Below are 21,681 nucleotides of genomic sequence, written 5' to 3' on the forward strand. Positions count from 1 at the left end.
GCCTTCTATTTTAACTTTGATTTTTTTTTAGATCAATGATTATTACTCCTGCTATTTTTTCTAACCTACAAACAAATCCTACTTCTGATCATTATTATTATGTGGGTGGAGGAAGGATGAAGAAAATTAGGAGCTCAAAATTTAAAAAGAAAAGAATCCTTAAAAATATAAGTTAACAAATAATAATGGTGTGAATAGATTGCAATAATAGCATGAAGAACCTGAATTGAAATTCTGACATGATCAATTTTGTTTTCTTTGTGATTTGGGAAAGGTATTTCTTGTCTGCAGGCCTCAGTTTCCTTATCTGTAAAAAGAGGGTCTCTAAATGATCTTTAATATTCCTTATTGCTACTTTTTTGTTAGTTCATGTCCTATCCTTGTGATCACATGTGGTTTTCTTGACAAACTGGAGTGATATCCCATTTAGGTTTAAGGCATCAAGGTAATCAGGGTTAAGTAACTTGCCCAAGATCATATAGCTAGTGAATGTCTGAGACCAGATTTGGGTAAGGTCTTCTTAACTCTCAGCTTAATGCTCTATCCACTGAGCCATGTAGCTGCCTTTATTTTAAATACTACAGAAACTCAATAATCTTTTTTTTTAAATACAAAAATTTCAAAAATTAAAACTCAAGCTGGTGGGTGAGGTTTTTAATTTTTCCAAAGTGAATTTTTCTACTTAATTTAAAATATATATCTGCTAATACCGAATATCTTGACAAAATTATTTTCTCCACAACTTGCCAACTGTAATATCTGGGTTATTATGTCCAGCTCTTCCAGCATAACTCCTTCAACACAGTTTTCTGACAGTGATTCTAAGACTTTGGCTACCATTCCTTTCTGTACATTTGGTCCAATCTGATATTGCTGGTTTCTGCTAAGTCTTCTCTCATGTATACAAACATATTTCCACACTCTAGGATTAAAGGTAACATTATATTTTCTGGCAAGGGTAAGCACATGTGGCTGACTTTGATGGCTAGAACAGCATCACCTACATCCAGGACTGAAGAGTCATAGTCACTATCTCAGATATGTCTCTATTGTGTTGCACTGGCAGAGTTGCAGTCATCCCAGAATACAACTTTTTTGTCCCAAATCCCTGTGAAAAAAATATCTGTTATTCAATCACAACTATGCACAGCTGTATTTTTGTCTGTGAGTGCAAAGAGAAAAAAAGTTAATTCTGGCTGTTGTGAGTTTTCCTTCTGTCTTTTCCACAAGGATCAGTTTCAGTCTCTGGAAAATGCTAGTAGGAATTTAACATCTGGAGAGAAGGACATCTGGGTCACACACAGGTTGCCTCACATGCTAAGGCAATCATAGTATTTGAATTGTTATAGGCAATACAAAAAATGTCATAAGCATGTCTATATAGTTTTTGAATCTCAGGCAACAGTATATTGTGCAAAAGATGGTACTCAGAAAAGGGTTTAGTAAATTTGAAGGGTTGAAGGCAAAGGCCCTGGTATTGACAGCCAATAAATCTTTTTTCTTTATCAGCTTAATGAGAAGTTATAGCTCCTGAAAAATAGCTTTGTTGGAGAGTCCCAAAGCAGGCATTTTTGGACCGTCTGAAAAGTCACTGATATTAGAAGGCAGTTTCTTCACTGTGAGGTCAGTGGTATTTACAGAAGTTCTTCACAAAAATTCTCTGGAGTGGAGAAGACTTGAAGTATCTTTAAATCTGTTCTAGATACAAACTGATACTGGCCAATCATTGTGGCATTTCTTTACAAACCTACATATCTGAGCTTTTGCAATTTCATGCCAAGTTATCTGTGAATCACCTTTTATCTTACATGAAGCAAAGAGTTGGGTTATTTGGTCAACATTCCCAGACATGCTACATTCTCCTTATGGATCCTACCTTGGATCTTGTACATTATTTTTCTCCCAATATGTGTATATATATTTATACAGTTATCTTGTTGCACAAGAAAAATCAGATCAAGAAGGAAGAAAAGGAAAAACTGAAAAAGAAAACAAAATGCAAGCAAGTAACAACAGAGAGTGTAAGAATGTTATATTGTGTTCCACACTCTGTTCCCATGGTTCTCTCTGGGTGTAGATGAGTCTCTTCATCACTGCACAAGTGGAACTGGTTTGAATCATCTCAATGTTGAAAAGAGCCACATCCATCAGAATTGATCATCGTATAGTCTTGTTATTGGCGTGTATAATGATCTCCTGGTTCTGCTCATTTCACTTAGCATCAGCTCATGCAGGTTTCTCCAGGCCTCTCTAAAATCATCCTACAGCTTATTTCTTACACAACAATAATATTCCATAACATTCATATACCATAATTTATTCAGCCATTCTCCAATTGAGGGGCATCCACTATGTTTCCAGTTTCTTGTCAGTACAAAGAGGGCTGCCACAACTATTTTTGCACATGTGTTTCCCTTTCCCTCCTTTAGGTTCTCTTGGGATATACTTCCAGTAGAAACACTGCTGGGTCAAAGTTTGATAACTTTTTGAACACAGTTCCAAATTGCTCTCCAGAATGGTTGGATCTGTTCACAGTTCCAGCAACAATGTATTCGTGTCCCAGTCTTCCCACATCCCCTCCAACATTTGTCATTATCTTTTCCTGTCATTTTAGCCAATCTGACAGGTGTGTAGTGATACTTCAGAGTTGTCCTAATTTGCATTTGTCTGATAATTTGCATTTATCTAATGAATTTGTCTGATTTGGAGCAATTTTTTGTGGCTACAAATAGTTTCAATTTCTTCATCTGAAAACTGTCTATTCATATCCTTTGGCCATTTATCAATTGGATAATGGCTTGAACTATTATAAATTTGAGTCAATTCTCTATATATTTTAGAAATGAGACCTTTATCAGATACTTTGGATGTAAAAATGTTTATAATATTATAAATATAATATAATATAATAAAGATGACAATACTCCCTAAGCTAATCTTTTTATCTATTTATTTAGTGCTATACCAAGAAACTATTTTACTGACCTAGAAAAAAATAACAACAAAATTCACTTAGAAGAACAAAAGGTCAAGAATTTCAAAGGAATTAATGAAGAAAAAAGCAAACAAAGGTGGCCTCGTTGTATCAGATCTAAAAGTATATTATAAAGCAGCAGTTATTAAAACCATTTGGTACTGGCTAAGAAATATAGAAGTTGATCACTGGAATAAGTTAGGTTCACAGAACAAAATAGTCAATGACTGTAACAATCTAGTATTTGACAAACCTATAAGTCCCAGCTTTTGGGATATGAATTCACTATCTGACAAAAACTGCTGGGAAAATTGGAAACTAGTATGGCAGAAAGTAGGCATAGACCCATACCTAACACCTTAAACCAAGATAAGGTCAAAATGGGTTCATGATCTAGACATAAAGAATGATACTATAAACAAACTAGAAGAAGATAGGATAGTTTGCCTCTCATATTTGTAGAGAAGGAAGGAATTTGTGACCAAAGAAGACCTAGAGATCATTATTGATCATAAAATAGATAATTTTGATTATATTAATTTAAAAAGTTTTTGTACAAACAAAATTAATGCAGACAAGATTAGAAGGGAAGCAATAAATTGATCTTGTACACTATTAAAGCACTTAGAACTGATACCTTCTAGAATTCATTCTTTTGATTTAGCTGCTTTCAAAGTTGCCATGTTCCATAGGAAACATGGTATTGGATCATAGAACCATCTAGGTTAAACTGGCAATCATAAAACCCCAATGTGTTCCCACTCATTTCAGCTTCTCAGACCTACTTTAGTCATATTCCTGAATCTTCATTGGGAGTCCAGAAAATGATGATTTTATCTAATGAAGCAAACAACAATCTCATTGACTGTTGAATCACATCTTTGTAAAACGAAGGCTGCCAATGAATAGTATATACCCAGTTTTCATGACCAGCTAACACTGGTCTCAAGAGTAATGATATATGTTGCCTCAGCACTTTGATTTTTCAGAGTAAAAATGTTTTTCTTCAGTTTTATGTCATCTTCAATTTTGAAGGAGGCAGATTATAAAATCTGCATAACTTTCAGGCCCTTATCAAGGTGAAGATATCCAATCATTTAAGGGTCCCTTAAATAAGGTGTTAAGCTGGAAGAAAGAAAGAGCTCTAACTGTGGGGCAAATAATGGCTTAATGGGCTATCTGCTGTTCCAGCTGAAATTTATAAAGGATAGATCATATATTACAAGAGTAAAACTGGGTTATTTTAGATAATCCTGAACCTTACGACTAACATCATAGGTTTTCCCGATGCAGATGTCTGATTTTTTTAGCCAGAGAAAACTGTCTCTGACTTAGAAGACATCATTCCCTTCCTGTGTAGCAATAACTCAGATGTTTGGTCTTGGTTTGCCCTGAGAAGCACTGACTGGTGCAACATGACTTTGGTTTAACACACTTTGACTTGGGTCTATTAACATGGAATTTGATGTCTCTGGTCTGTTCTCATGTGGCTGAGAAGAGCCCCCAGCCATTGTCAACAGAGGAATCCCTGTGAGTAACCACTGCCTGTTTGCGGAAACAATCTTTCATCATGGAGCTTAATTCCCTTCTTTGTGGCTACTCTCCTTCCCGTGATGCAATGAGATGCTTTGAGCCAGAGTGCTGAATCTTTGGTCAGACATGTCTAAATAATAACATTATAGTTCTTGGCAGCTCAACACACAAAACTGGTTTTGCATTGTTATTAATGTGCCTTGAAGATCCCCTTTTGTAAAAGTGTCATGCCCTCTTCTTCCTACATAGAAGCAAAGTCCTGCATAAAAGTTTCCTTGAGAAACTCAAATTGATATAAGATGACTTTATGTGTTTTGTATTGTACACTTTGAAGTGGTAACTAAGACTTTATCTTCCCTGAACAGAGACATTTTTGACTCTTGTTTCTAATGGGCTCTTGATTGTTAGCTCTTTGGTGGCTATTTAGGATCAATATTCAGACTGTGGACAGACAGCATGGTATTAATGGAAAGAGAACCAGCCTTGGGGTTAGAAGTCACAGTTTCAGATCCTGCCTCAGATACATACTATGTGACCATGAGCTATTTACTTAAACTCTCAGTTCCCCAGTACTGGTCCAGAAAAGCAATCCTGGGTCCTGAGTCAGAGGACTGGAATGCAAATTATATTTCTGACAATTTCCTGTGTGACCAAAGGCAAACTACTTAATGGACTCTGCTTGTGCTAGATAGTCTCTGAGGTCTCTCACAATTCAACATCTATTATCCTATGGAACCGAGTTACAGATGAATTTTGGATTTTCCTCAGTGGAGGGAATTTCTGTACTAAGAATTCCCTATACCCTTGAAATCACAGATCCTGCCTAGAAATGAGACTATAATTACAATAATTTATGAGGGTTCAAATAAACATTTCCTAAGAGAGACAATATGGGTAGACTGAAGTAAGGAATACTCAGATTCAAATTCTGATTCTTATTATTACTGTTTATGGGCAAGTCTTTTAGCTTTTCAGGGCCTGTTTCTTCCTCTGCTAAAAAAGTAAGGATAACAAAAGCTATGATAATTCCCTCACAGAGCCATCATGTGTCTCTACTGGGAAGTGTTATATAAATGTCAGCTATTTTTATTATTGTTATAGGTTGGCAAGAGGGAAAAGCTTCATACTTTTGTTAAAAATGGTGCTATTCAAAAACTACCTATAGCTTCCAGCCTCATCCTGAGCTGGAATTCCTTCCCCAGGAGCAAGAGTATCAGAAGCTATGTTTGTTGGGATCACATTGTCCTTATAAAGACTACTTGATTGTATACACCACCTGGAGTCTTAAGCCTAGCATGCTTACATATCCAACATATAAAGGACTGCTTGCCATCTAGGGGAGGGGGTGGAGGGAGGGAGGGAAAAAAAATTGGAACAGAAACGAGTGTCAATATAAAGTAATTATTAAATAAAAATTAAAAAAAAAAAAGCCTAGCATGCTTGTTCTACCCATTTACCAGACAGGCTTGGGCTAGTCATGTGCCATTCTCTCTTTCACTGCATCGCTATTACTGTGGTACCATTCAAACACCTTGAAATTGATGAACTGGAGACTGTGAAAGATAATTTCCAGGAAGAGAATATTTCAATGTTTTAATTTTTGTTTTGATTTCAGTCATTTAACAAACACACATTTATTCACTAGGCATACAATAACAACCTACTCTATTGCTTCACTGGAGATTTAGGGCTTCTGTGTTCCCATAGGCTTATGCTCACAGTGTACATTTTGGGTTAGGGTTAAATTCTGATAGTTCCTATCAAGTTAGAAAGTCTTCAGGAACAAGTCTAGCACTGATAGCACCAGATAGCACCTAAGGACCAGGCTAAGTAATTTGGAAACATTCTATTGTCAGAGGGGTGACTACTAGAAAGGCAATATAATTTTTGACCACAATATGAGAAATCATTCTCACAACTGGAAACAATCTCAGAGAAAACTAAAGAGTTCAAGGAATTGAAGGTCATGGTATGGCCTTCAGACACAGGGTTTTATGAGGGATACCAAGGACAGCAGTGAAAAACTAATAGATTGTGGTCAGATGGCTCAGTCCCACATTGAAGTGGGACTTTTGTAACTGATGGCAAAATCAAGAATTGTTGGAATCCTTACTAACTGCTAACTAATTAGAGTTGATCTAATCTTACAAGAAGATGTTTTGGCCAGAACTTGAAACTAGGTACTAAGTAGAACTAATCAATACAAGGCTTGTGTTCACACCTTTACTCATTGGAGTTCAATGAGTTCATACCTCCCTTGAAGCTCTTTGGGCCAGAGAGCACTATAGGAGAAAACCCATAATCCCTCTCTCTGGAAGGAGCATAAATAGGCCAATGGGCCAGTCGAAGAAGTTCTGGAGAGGAAGACGCCACAAGTGGAGATTTCACCGGAATGACATGAAGAATGGTGCTGGCTCTGGAGGCTGAAGAAAGCAGAGGCAGAAGCTGAAGGACAGAACCTTTGGATTTGGAGACATCCGAAGGGCTCCAAGCCTCTAAACCGGCTGTGCTTTGAGAAGAACAAACTCCAACATTGTCCTTCTTGGCAGAGGAATTCTAGAGAAACTCGTCGATGTTTTCATTGCAGAAAAATTGGACATTTAAGAGCTCATTGTAGATATGGAGATAGAGTGAGAAGACAGGATGAGAGAAAACCCAAAACCCCATGTCCAAAATGTAACCGAGGCTTTCATTGGGCCTCTAAATGTATATTGACCCAGAGGAAGGAGAGGCAGGACCCAGCTCCAAAGTATCAATCAAAAGACAGGTGGGGCATGATAGCAGCTGAGGTTACACCCAGAGAGACTTTAGAAATTCAGAACTCTGATGTCATCAACCAACAGAAAAGCAATCAGGATTACAGTTGGGAAGAATACAGGCCTTTTAAGACAACAAGACAATATCCAATGCAAACAACTCCAATGTAATTACCAGATGATGAGGAGAAATCCCAAATTTGGTAAATAGAAGGGAATTAGATTAACTGCTTGGGGAAGAGGATCTGCTTATATTTCCACAGATGAAGAAAGAATCAGATGGCTGACAATGAAACTGTCAAAAGGACTCTTAAAATCTTCAGAAATCATTGGATTTCCTAACACAAGATGAAACTATTTCAGTTCCTGAAAAACCGGCAAGAATCATTGGGTTCCCTGAGATGAAAAATTTTTGATGAGACTTTTTGCAGTACTTCAGAGCCTACAGGAATTATTAGATTCCTGGCACATGAACTAATGGACAATGGATTGCTTATGAACTATTTCTAGGACTTATGGACATGTGTAAATTTTCAGATTGATTCTTGTTATTTGTTACATTACTACTAGCCTGTGTTATATTGCTATGTGCTCATGTAAATTATATATAATGCCTCCCATATTGATGGATTTATGTATACCATGTATATCTGTTACAAAGTTCTGGCCCATATTGATGGATTTATGTGTACCCCCGCAGAAACCCCCTATGTTTTAAAACAAAAGAAAGGGGGAGATGTTGGAATCCTTACTAACTGCTAACTAATTAGAGTTGATCTAATCTTACAAGAAGATGTTTTGGCCAGAACTTGAAACTAGGTACTAAGTAGAACTAATCAATACAAGGCTTGTGTTCACACCTTTACTCATTGGAGTTCAATGAGTTCATACCTCCCTTGAAGCTCTTTGGGCCAGAGAGCACTATAGGAGAAAACCCATAATCCCTCTCTCTGGAAGGAGCATAAATAGGCCAATGGGCCAGTCGAAGAAGTTCTGGAGAGGAAGACGCCACAAGTGGAGATTTCACCGGAATGACATGAAGAATGGTGCTGGCTCTGGAGGCTGAAGAAAGCAGAGGCAGAAGCTGAAGGACAGAACCTTTGGATTTGGAGACATCCGAAGGGCTCCAAGCCTCTAAACCGGCTGTGCTTTGAGAAGAACAAACTCCAACATTTGAACTCTAACAAAGAATATGGTGATCTTTGTGAAAGGACTGGGTGGAGCGTGGTTAAAATTTGGAGATTTTAAGGGTTGAAGGGGAAAGGAATAAGGAATTGTGTAATGAGAAATGGGATTTGAGTGGTGATCTAGGGGAGTTCAAAATCACTGGGGTATGAAGGGTATAATCAGGTGGGAGAATGTTTATTATAGAGTGGAACACACTACTCTTCTTTCCAATGGAGATTGAAGACTAGTGCTAGAGGCAAGTATAATATGAGATGAAAGGCACTTAGTCATATGGTCAGAGGCTTAGCTTGACTATTCTTCTCTCCAAAGGCTGGAGAATTAGGTAGGCAAAGAATATAAACTGGAGATGAAAGTCAAATCTGCACAGCAGGAGAAAGAAATCCCATTCCCCCAAAATGTTCATTTTCCTCTTCCCTCAAATGATGCAAAATAGGAGATGAAGTTGAAGAGGAGGTTGCTTTTTTTTGTACTATAGATTCTACACATTTCAAGTAGGAAACTGGCAGCAGGAGGTGGAGGTGGAAGTTGCCTAGATTTGGCACAGATGAAAGTCATTGTTTTTGAGCTAATGGAAGATTCCTGGCCTGATCCCCTGTAGTTTTCCCTCAGGGACACACTGTATGTATAGAATTATAGGATATGTATGTATAAAAGTATGTATTCTGGCTATCTTCCTTTGGGTTAGCCTGACACAGCACTCTGCCTTGTGATATCTTTTCTCTTCCTCCATGCCGCGTGGTATCTCCCTTAAGTTCATTCTCTTTTCAACCCCAGTTCTCCTCCTTACAGCTAACTAACTCTTTTGTAGTGCTGAAACCCCTTTGGGATTTGGCCTGCCAGCTGGGGACATACCTTAGCCTTGTGGGGTGCTCCCTTTCTAGTAGATGATTTATGCGTTCCATTGAGGAACTTGTCTTTCATATATTCTCCCACTTTATTTCATATTTACCATTCTGGGTGTCTATTATATTCCTTCATTTCATCTGTATCTTATTCCCCTAAATAAATCTACCTTTTTCCAAAGGAAAAAAAGTATGTATTCTATAAATTAATATTGATGCATATAGTATAAATTATTCTGGTTTGCTCATTTCACTTTTCATCAGTACATGTCTTTTTTGAAATAGTTTATTTCCTAATTTCCTACAGCACAATAGTACTCCATCACATTTACATACACAGTTGATTCAGCTATTCCCCGATCGATGGGCATCTCCTTAGTTTCCCGTTGTCACCACAAAAAGAATTGTTACAAATATATTTGTACATAAAGAATTTTTCCTCTGTCTTTGAGCTCTTTGACCTAGCAGTCAACCTGTATACCTGAGTCAAAGGGTACATATTGTTAAGTAACTTTTTGTGTATAATTCCAAAATGCTTTATAGAGTAATTGTAAGTCATTCAGAGTGTACCACTGTGTATCACACATATATATATATACCTACATAAATATATTTATATATACACATCACATTTCATTTATTGATTCATTTATATAAAACTTTACAATATATGACATATATTACATATAAAATTACTTTCCATTTACTATATATGCATATATAAAAATATTTATGTTGATAATATCAATAGTAATATATAAGACACTATCAGTGGGGCTGCTCTATTAGTAGGGGAGATTTCCTGGAAAAGGTGAGATTTGAGTTAGTTCCTGAAAGAACACACTGAAGGGACAAAGTAGAGGTGAGAGTTGGAATTTCATTCCAGTTAATGAAAAAGCACGGAGTATGATGATGGGATATTATTATATTCAAGGAATGCAGAAAGGGAATAAAGTACAACATTACTAATAAGGTAGGAAGGAGTCAGATTGTGAAATATTTTAAAAGCTAAATAGAGGTTGTTTACATTGTCTACCCTTAGTTCCAGTTCTGTACATTGAATCAATTAGATTTGATTGAATTTGATTCCATTACATTCCAAACTGATTTACTGGCTATTCTTGTGTTGTTGTTTTTTAAAATAAAGAAACCACCAAACAAAAATCCTCTTTAGTTAATGGTTCAGTCAGAAATGAATATTTGGTTCAATTCAATTCAAAGTTCATTAAATGAGTATAATTTGATACTCCTGGGGACATCTCCTGCTGAAGTTTTTCCATTTGTCAGTTTAGAAGAAGGTTCTATGAAGCCAAAGGACAGGATTCTGAATGAATAGTCAATTATATTTTTACAGGAACCCTAATTATGGGTTTTTTGTGAATGTGTTTGTGTGTGTTTAATTTTTGTAACATCTGTGTGAAGTTAATGGGAAAAAAAAGGTTCATAAGTTTGAGAGAAAAAGAGAAAGCACTCCTATCCTGCATAATGCAATCAGATTTAAATCTATAGCAGAATCTATAGCAGAAAGGAAATGAAATGCTATCACTAGGAAATGCATTACTCCATTGTCTTCAGGATGTGAGACCAAGTGTTGAAGGAGTAACAGTATTTAAGATTTAGGGAGAAAGCCTATTAATGTTCCCTAAAGTGCCTTTCATGTACTTCATTTTTCTAATTATTTTTGCCTACTTTTTTCTCTCTAAAACCATTTCTAGGAATTAAATGATTTGGGCTTGATTGGGAAGAGCACTTCAGAATCTTGGCTCATGGCATTATTTTTCTCTCTTTTTTGGACATATTTCATCTTGAATGATTCCATAAGGAAAGAAATAAAGCTAAATATTTTGTTTCCTGGTTGGTTAAGAATAATTTCAAAATCATTTCAAGAGGACCTAGGATAAGCTGCTCCAAACAGTATTGCTTAGGAATGAACAGTCACCGAAGGCCTGACTTGTGCATTATTATATCCCTGGAATGTATCCTTCTAACTCTAAATTTGACCATCCCCTAAACTTATATTCGAGTTCTCAGCCTTATGGAGACTTATTTTCATTGATGCTACTTCCTCAATACTTTAAGTCCTATGTTTTTCACCAGCAAATGTGTGACACCACTAAAATTATTCCAGAGCCATGGAGTAGCAATTCTTCCAAAAATACTAGAGCCCAGATAGAGCAAGGCTTAAAAAAAACCTGCTCTCATGTAATAAGGTGAGTCCAGAAAGACAAAGGAGGTGGGGAAGTCAAAGAAAGAAAGAAGGGAGGAAAGTTTTTATCTAATCTAAGTAATAATCAAAGAATGTTTGTTCTTCATTTATGACCCGGGAACTATTGGTCATGCTCAGGCAGAAGAAATAATTTAATGAAAAAGAAAGCAGCCTGGCACAATCTAGAAAAGCCTGCTAGCTTCAAAAGGGAAGAAAGAGTCTTTGAGGCTTGTGAGGAAAACAGAAGATGTATGAAAGAGTCGATCAAAGAATGACAAAATAGTTGTTACTATTTTAATCATGTGGAAGCTCATAGATTTAGAAGTGAAAGGGACGTTAGAAGTTTGGAACTGGAAAGGACCTTAATGGTCATTTGGTCCAACCATTTCATTTCACAGATGAACAAATTGAGGCTTAGAAAGTGGCAGTAACTTAACCATATATTATATCCACTGCCCTATTCTGATATTTCTGCAAGGGAACTGAATCTAGATAATTATTTAGAATAGTAATTTGAAGAATATAAGTAAATGATAAGGGCATAAGAATCTTAAGGCATTTCTCTTTATTTCTAAGTTACTTAGTCACTATCAGAAGAACAAACTTTTCCTACTTTTCAAGGAAAAGGACAAAAATCTTTCATTGAAGTACTTGCAACATCCCTTCGGGCTTTCACATAGGAATGCTTGTTTGATTCTTGAGAAAACAGGATAGGGCCAGGGAAATTTATATAAGATTGAAAAATATCTAATGCAAAAAGATCATAATATTAGAAACAGGGTCCTCAACTATAAGTATTGCTTTGAATAAATGTGTGCATCATAGCTTGATAGATTTGGAGTTAGAAAGTTAGAAAGGACCAATTCATTTTACAGATGAAGAAAATGAAGCGCATAAAGATTAAGGGGCTTGTCTATGTTCGCAAAGCTAATATGTGAACAATGGGATTTGAACACGGCTCTTGTTGATTCCAAGTCCAACATATACATGCACACATATGTATATTCTCTAGCGAGTAATATCAATTCATTTGTATTCATAAATGGAGGATGGCATTCACAGTTACAAAAACTTTTAATAGCAATCAAATTCCTATGCACGGTATTAGAAAGAACAAAATTTTGTTTATAAGAAACATATGTAAAAATGAGAAATTTACATAGAGTTAAAATACAGAGTTGGAATAGAATATATTATGCTTCAGCTTATGCAAAAACAAAGGCAGAGGTAGCAATTATGATCTCAGAGAAAGTTTTGGCTAAATTAGATATAATTTTAAAAGATAAGCAAAGTAACTATATTTTGATATCAATACTGAGTCTATATTAAATTTAAAAGTTTTTGTACAAAACAAATTATTATAGCTAAGATTAGAAGGAAAGTAGAAAATTTGGGGAAAATTTTATAGTTTATTAAATAAAGGTCTCAAATTCAAATATATAAGAATACAAGTTATATCAAAGGATATAAACAGTTTTCCAATGAAAAAGTCAAAACAATTTGGAGCTAGAAGTCTCATAAAAAAGCTCTAAATCATTATTGTTTAGAGAAATGCAGATTAAAACACCCTTTAGATATTATATTGTATGTACCAGATTGGCTAAAATGACAGAAGTAGAATAAAACAAATGTTGGAGAGAATATGGAAAAATTGGAACACTAATTCATTATTGGTAGAATTCTGAAATGTCCAATCATTTGGGGGTGCAATCGGGATTATGACCAAAGAGATATTGAACTATCTATACCCTTTGATCCAAAATACCACTATTTGGTTTTATTTCCAAAGATGATTAGAGAAAAAGGAAAATAACTTCTATATTCTAGAATGTTCACAGCAGCTTTCTTTGTGGTGGCAAAGAACTGGAAATTGAAGAGATATTCATCAATTGGGGAATGGCTGAACAAGTTTTCGTGATTGTGATGGAATATTACTGTACTATAAAAATTATGGAGTCAATGACTTTAGAAAAACATGGAAAGACTTGGATGAAATGATGAAGAATGAAATGAGCAGAATCAAGAGATCATGTTAAACACTAATAGCAGTATTGACTTGAGTGACTTTGAAAGAATAAGTTGTTTTGACAATTATAAATACACAAATTAGCTATCAAGGACATGAAGAAAGATGCTATCTGAATTTAGAGGAAGAACTGATAAATAGAAGTGTGTATAGAATAATTCTGCATATACACATATATGTATACATATAATATGTATATTTATATTTATGCATATTTGTGTCTAATGTTAGCCATCTCTAGGACAGTGGATGGGGAAAGGAAAGGAAAAAAGAAAATGACACAATAATTTTATTGTATATTTGAAAGAAATTGTAAGTAAATTTCATAGATTTGCAGTTTCATATGCAATTATCTTTTTTATTGTACTATGTTATGGAAATACTTGTTTTATTCTATAAATTGAAACTAAAATAAAGGCTAAATTCTTTGCTAAGAGAAATAAAAGAAAGAAAGAAGGAAAGAAAAAAGAAATTGCAAAGAAAGGAAGAAAGAAAGAAAAGGAGGGAGGGGGGAAAGAGGGAGGGAAGAAGAAAGGAAAGAAGAGCAGGAGGAAGGAAGGAAGGAAGGAAGGAAGGAAGGAAGGAAGGAAGGAAGGAAGGAAGGAAGGAAGGAAGGAAGGAAGGAAGGAAGGAAGAAACTCATAGCAATATAAAACAGATATCATGAAATAGATTCCAGAGGCCATAATATAGTTAGTCTTGCCATAAGGTCATACATTTAACTTCTCAGCTCTCCAGATAACTCTTATCACTAAAGCAAACTGTAGTTGCCTATTTGAATCAGAGAAGGGAATTTTCCCAATGAAAATTCTATCAAACCTTCTAAATGATAAGTCCAAACCAGGAGCAGGTAAATAAGCATCTATACAGGGCTTTTGTTTTAATTTTTTTTTATTTCTATCCCAAAAAAAAGTTTTACATACATCTCATTTGACTTTATAATGCTTTTGGGAGGTAGGTATTGATAACCACATTTTACAAAAGGTGAACTGATGCTCAGGGAGGATAAGTGACTTGTTTGTGATCATATAGCTAATAAATTGTCAGGAGTAGAATTTTAATTATGTTTTCCTGACCATCGATCATTAATATCATCTGTGTATCCAGAGGACATATATCAAATGAGATAATGTTGGAGAAACAATGAAAGCCTTAAAGTACTATATAAATGGGAACTATTGTTATAATCACATGATATTTCTTTATTTACTTATGTAACATTTCCTCAGCCTTATCAACAAAGAAATGGTACTGGAGAATGATGGCTGCTGATTCAAGCAGAAATCTCACACCACTCTCACGTCTTAATCCTTTAAGGAATTTACTCTAACCTGGGCAGTGGTAGAAAGGGACTTATATTTCTCATAGAACTTTCTTCCCAGTTTAAAGGTATGTGGACAGCTAGATCAAATTGAAGTGAGAAGAAAAAGAATTAAAGACAGAGATACTGAGAGACAGAGAGATATAGAGACAGAGAGATAGTCTCTGAGACAGAGAAAAAACAGAGAGCTACATAGAGAGACTATCTCTACCTCGGTCTATTTCTCTCTCCCTCCCCTCTCATTTAGTTTAGCCATCCACACCTCCTTAAATTAGGCGGGCAGTTCTAAGATACTCCTTAGCATCCTTCTACCAGATTCTTTAAGGGATTAAGAGGTGAGACACTGCTGTGAGTTTTCTGCCTGAACTAGGAAGGACACCCCCCCACCACACACACACACACACACACACACACACACATGCACACACACACACACAGGTGGGGAAAGGAGGAGGGAGGGAGTAAAGGAGGGAAGGATGGAGGGAAAGAGGGAGGAAGGAAAGGAAAGAGATTGTTATGAGGCTATTTATGAAGTCCTTTGTGTCACACTCTTAGAGACTGAGCATATGTATGGATCATGGATGAAATGGATCAGAATGAATTCTATCACACTGAATCCCAGTCCTAACTGCAGACCCACAGGGGGTGACTTCTCCATATCTTCTGTGCCCCCTTTTGACTGAGTTTCAGATTTTCTGGATATCTACAGTCTTTTCCTGGAATCTCCTTTGACATCTAGAGTCTCTTCTCCCTGTAATATCAATCCACTCTGCCAGCCTGACTTCTGCCCAGATATCTGTTTTGGAGAGAACCCCAGGCTGGCCAGCCTTCACTGCTCACCCACTGCCCTGGCTGTACTTGTGACTTTTCAGACTATAACACCATCCTTCCCCAGAGGTACTTTTATTCTTCTGTCCCCAACCCCACCATTTTAGCTTCTATTTGTGTGCAACTTTATTTCATTACAATATAAACTCCTCAAAGGCAGGAACTGTTATTTTTTTTTGCTTATATTTGTGTCCCCAGCACTTAACACAGTGCCTGGCACATAGTAACTGCTTAATAAATATTTGTTCTTTTTACTTTTTTCCTCCTCTCCTTCTCTTCTTTTTCCTCCTCCTTCTCCCTCATCTTAAAAGGGTATGTTTTTGTTCCCTGAATTTCTATTTCTTAAGATTTTGTTTATCTTTGTCTCCCTTATCTTTTAAATATAATATTTTAACCATTTAATTACTAGCATCTGTGCGTTACTGCACAAATGCAAGAAGGGGGGCCATATGAGCTTTTATGGGAGGGGAAAGAAATAATTTTTTTCAAAATTTGCTAAATATTGTCTAAAGGCTCAGAGCTATGGAAAGAGAATTATTGATTTATTTATCTCTTTGGCAGTATAGTGAAGTACATGGACCGTTTCTCAAAAAAATTTTAAATGCATAAAATAAAATACACAGGATTACAAAGGAAACCAACTATATTAAAATACAATTATCAAAATATATATTAAACAATAAGAAGTTCCTAGGCTCCAGGTTAAGGTGATAAGCATGCTGGTCAGCAACTTGGCTGGGATGGGTAAGGGAGCTTCTGTCCTTCTCATTTTTTCCCACTGTTGGATCCTTTACTAAAGGGAGGAATCATGGACATGGCTAAAGATAAAGTCATACTCAAGAGGAAGAACTGAGATAGTGGCTGGGAAGAATTGTTCCATCCATACAAGGTTAGAGGCCAGAAAGAGGTAGCCATAAGCATTATTCATCAGCTGAGCATAACTATATGTAATCTTCTATGTGTCTAAAATAACAAGCATCTCATTCTGGAATTCTGAGATGATAAAACCAAGGTAAAGCTATACACAAAAACCATCTCACCCAAAATAGACCAAAAAAAGCAGGGAAATAGTTTAAATTGCACAGAAAGCAATAGAGTTAAACATAAGAAAATGAAACAAAAAATATTATGTTGGTGAGGATTCAGACATAGAAACAATAACATTTGTGACTTTTTTCTTTCATTAATTTTTAATAGTAGGCTAGCTATCCCAGAGAGACATCCAAGCATTTCTTCATTATGCTTATCATAATCCTTTCTCCCCTACAAATCTCAATTCAGATGCTAGCCCTTTACCAATCCTCCATTTTTCTCCAATCTCAAGACTCTTTAATCCCCCAAATTTCCTGTAGAGATTTGTTTGGGTCCTCTTTTGCCCCATCACACTTTTCCTTGTATTCTACTTATTTGTATATGTCATTTGTTCCCTAGTAGAAGGTAAATTACTTGACACCGAGGACTACTTAGTGTTCTTCTTTGTATCCTCAAAGTTTTGTACATAGTAGATGCTTTATTTGCTTTATTAGGGCTAACACTTTTAAGGTTGTATGATTTGAATACAGGGAAATAAAATCAATTTACATTGCAAAATCCTTTCCAGATTTGATTTTTGATTGAAATTCTTAATGAAAAGTGATACGGTCCTGATGCTAACTCCTTCTAGAATCTGCATGTCCTGTGTGAAAGTCCTTCTCAGTCAGATACTGCCTGCCTATTAGGAGAGCTGATAGAAAATGTCCTCTTTTGCTTAGGATGTAGGGGTTAGATGGAGGATTCCTATCAAAATCCACTGGACTGCCTCATATTCATACAACCAGTCCCATGCTAAATTCATAATTCTAGGTTTGGTATTCCCCTCTGTATACATCTGCCTGGTTCCATGATCATCAATCAACAACCTTTTTCAAAATTAAACTTTTTTTTCAATTAGCACTTTTTCCTCTCTCCTATTCTTCCCCCCACTGAAAAAAGGGAAAAAAGAAAAACATAACTATTAAAAAACATAATTAATATGCATAATCAAACTAGGCAAATTCCTACACTGACTAGGTCAAAAAGTGTGTATCTCATTCTGCTTATTTATCTCATTACCTCTCTTTCAGAAGATGGATGGCATTCTTACTCATTGGTCTTCTGGAATCAAGGCAACTCAAGAATTGTGCTAGCATGGTGATACCAAGACAGAAAAATGAAATACCCCACCAAGGATCTTATATCTAACTGGGAGAAATGTATCTAAATAAGTTTAAATATAGTGTGTATATTTACACTATAGTGTGTATATATATATATATATATATATATATATGTAAGGTAATTTGTGAGAGGAAGACCCTAGCTGCTGGATGCTAAAAGTTCTAGTCTATAAGTATATGATGAATATTTTACCCCAATTCATAGATTCATAGGATTATAGCTGTATAGCAGGCATAGTCCTTAGAGATCATGGAGTCCATCTTCTCATTTTATTCCCTTGATAATTTAATTGACCCATCAATCTATTTATCATATTGAAGGAAGAGAAAGTAGGTGACATGACCTTTGCTCTATCACTGCAATGATACCAGATCTATTGCTATTATAAACATACAAGATTAGCAGAATCTTGTGCCCTTGGAAGATAAGGAACCTGAAACTCAGAAGGGATGACTGACTTCCATAAGATTACAGTAGTATTAAGTGTCAGAGTTAAGACTGAAACTAGTGTCCTTCAATTCAGATCATTTCATTTCATTTTAATTCAACTAAGCTCAACAAATAGTCATTAAGTGCCTACTATACTTATTCCTTACACATTGTGATTTTCTTTGTCTATTGAGGTTTTTATATATTGCAGGTTAACATAAGAAATTAAATGGGAATTTTGAAGGGTTTTGCAGAAACCACAGACAACATATGACACAGAAAAATGTTTAGAAACTCAGAAATGTATAAGATATATGTATAGTATTGTATAATATCAACTTTTTAAATATTATAATAATTTCAACTTATTCTCTGTTATGAAATGAGGACCAAAATTTTTTACAATGATTTTCAAGATTTCTGTGGGACAGAGGGAACCCTAACCCTCCAAGATGCAGAAGGGCTAACTGTATATGGCTGGTGGTGAAGCAACAAAGGCTTTAAATGATATCATCCCCGTCCATCAGGGAGTAACAGTATCTTTGGAGTTGGAGTCAGGATGTAACTGGGTTTGATTCTTAATTCTCATATTCCCTAACTGAGTGACCTCAAACAAAACATCTAATCTCTCTGAACTTCAATTTCCTTATCTGCATGATTGGGACATCATAACACCTATAGTATCTTCCTCACAGGCATGAGAATCAAAAGAGATAATATATGTAAAAAGATCTGCAAGCTTTAACATTACTTTAGAAATGACCTTCATTGCCCCATTCTCTCTCTGAGTTGCTACAAGGCTAATTTTGAGACCTTGATGCCTGATGATTTGCATCATATAAACATGATATTAGCTGAAGTTACTCATATTAAAATATCTCAAAGTCTGTGATCCTATGACTTTAAGTATCTAAGTACATCTTTCTTCCTACCCATTTCCATTCCCTTCTTCACTAAAACTTTTCCTCCTTTTCATCTAGACTTCTCTGAGAAAGAAAACTGAAGTTCCAGGTCTATGACATATACTTATATGATAGTGGGCAAGCTATTTAGCCTTTCAGTGCTTTTTATATATTTTTATATATATAAAAGGCACTTTTATAAGTCTGTAAGTTATAGAAAAGTGGCTGAACTACTTCAGGGGAGGAAGCTTCCACAGTGAGAATTACTTATATAGAAGAACAGTCCCCCACCCCTAACAGATTCAGAACCAAAGAGAAAGTATCATTACTGTTCTTCAGTAATTATAGTTGTATCTAAATCTTTGTGACATCGTTTGGGATTTTTTTAAAAGCAAAGATGCTGGAGTGTTTTGCCATTTCTTTCTCTAGCTCATTTTACACATGAGAAAACTGAGGCAAACAGGACTCAGTGACTTGTCCAGGATCAAACAGCTAGTTAAGAGTCCGAGGCCAGCTTTGGATTCTAACTTCCTGACTCCAGACCTAGCATTCTAGCTATTCCTATATTATCTGATTTTCAGGGTCGATGCAAAAATGCCCACATTCTCTTTGTCACATTTCTCTAACCTTGAATTTGTCCTAATCAAGTCTCTCTCTTTGTCTTTGTCTCTCACTTTATATTTCTCTCCTCTCTTCTCTTCTCTTGTCTTCCCTTCTCTGCTCTTGTCTTCCTTTCTCTTCTCTCTTTTCTCTTCTCTTCTCTCTCTCATCACTTTGTCTATCTGTCTCTCTCTGTCTGTCTCTCTCCATCTGTTCATTCATTAAAAGCTTACCATCTAATGGAAGTAAGAGAAAGGAGAAAGTATGACTACTTAAAGAACATGATCCATAATAAATAGCTCCTTCTCTTCAGAGCTACATAGACTGTTGAAATACTATGTCCAAAATTACAAATATTGTTTGTTTTGCCAATCCGGTCACCTCTAACCAGGTGGACCTCATCTGAAGTTTTCTTGGCAAAGATACTGGAATAATTTGACATTTCCTTTTCCAGCCCATTTTACAGATGAGGAAACTGAAACTTGTCCAGTTTCACACAGGGACTGAGGTCAATTTGAACTCAGATCTTCTTCACTGCAGATCCAGCACTCTATTCACTGAATTACCTAATTGCCTTTTTATCAATATTACAACTTATCTAAATCCTTGTTGGAAAATCTTACAGAATGAGTGCACTATGCTTGTACCACAAGGCTGCAGGCAGCTCAACAGCACCATTGTTACTCCCACACTTGATAAAATGTTTTAAGACTAACCTTCTCTGGATGGGTCTCAGCAGTACTGGCCCTTAGCAAAACTGCAAAGGGTCCAGTGAAGTTTGGTTACCGAATTTTTACTACCCTCTTTCTTCTATCCCATTCCAAATCCCTTTCCTTAAAGGGAACATCTCATCCAGACTTCCAGACCTTGGTTTATGAGTTTGATTCCCATCTAAGCTCCAGATTTTTTCCATTCTTCAAGGAGTTGTGTCCTACAAAGGGAGAAGATGGAGTCAGAACCTCGGTTCCAATTCTGGCTCTGCTATTCACTATATGTGTGACTTTGAACAAGTCACCACTTTCTTTATCCTCACTTTCCCCAACTACAATAATGAAATAAATGGGCTAGATGGACTTTAATATCCTTTCTCACTGAAAATCTATCGACAAATCTTATGAACCCTCCATCAAAACATTTTTTCCTATGTTCCCACTAGATGGCTGGCTAGCAAACATGGTGTACTATGCTCTACTATATTTTGTTATGATTAGATGATAATAGGATCATATATAGAGAGCTAAAAGGAACCATGAAGATCTTTTATTACAATCCCTCTATTGTTACAGGTTAAGAAATACATATAGAATCAGTTATTTCCAGATTTTCAAAAGTTTTTAATCTAAATAGAATTATAAATATTATTTCCAACATTAGAATCTATTAGAAACTACTATAGACCAGAGGATAGAATTGGGACAGCATTTAAAAGAGCAGTCCCTCATCCTATACTTATGGGGAATTTGGTCTCGAACCTATAATGGGGATATAATTTCATTGAAACTGATGTTGGATAGGCCCAAAAAACCTGATGCCTTTTTAATCTTTACTAATAAAATACATATAGTAGACAGATTGATTCCTACATAACATTTTTATTGCCTTCTAATATGATGGTGGTAGGGCTACGGGGAGATAGTTTTAAACTGGGGAGCCTTTCATAAGCCCCATCAGTTCTCATTATTGGGAAGCAAAATGTGTATTAATTGAGCATTGACTTTTGAGAATTAATCCTTTAGAAAATCTTCTTGACCTTGTAGCCTTGCAAAGTCTTTAGATATAAGCACTCTTCTAACACTACAATGGTAACTTCTCAGTTTAAATCTGAAATGTCTAGCAGTTATTATATTATTTATACTATGCTATACTATACTACACATCAT

General features: G+C 35.8%; 1 pseudogene; it reads right to left on the reverse strand.

Annotated features, from left to right (window-relative positions):
- Window positions 1-1,130: 1,130 nt before the first annotated feature.
- The window catches only part of LOC127544375 (elongator complex protein 2-like), a 75,748-nt pseudogene continuing 55,197 nt past the window's right edge, over window positions 1,131-21,681 (reverse strand).

The sequence above is a fragment of the Antechinus flavipes genome, chromosome 1, assembly GCF_016432865.1.
Source record: "Antechinus flavipes isolate AdamAnt ecotype Samford, QLD, Australia chromosome 1, AdamAnt_v2, whole genome shotgun sequence".
Classification (NCBI taxonomy): Eukaryota; Metazoa; Chordata; class Mammalia; order Dasyuromorphia; family Dasyuridae; genus Antechinus; species Antechinus flavipes.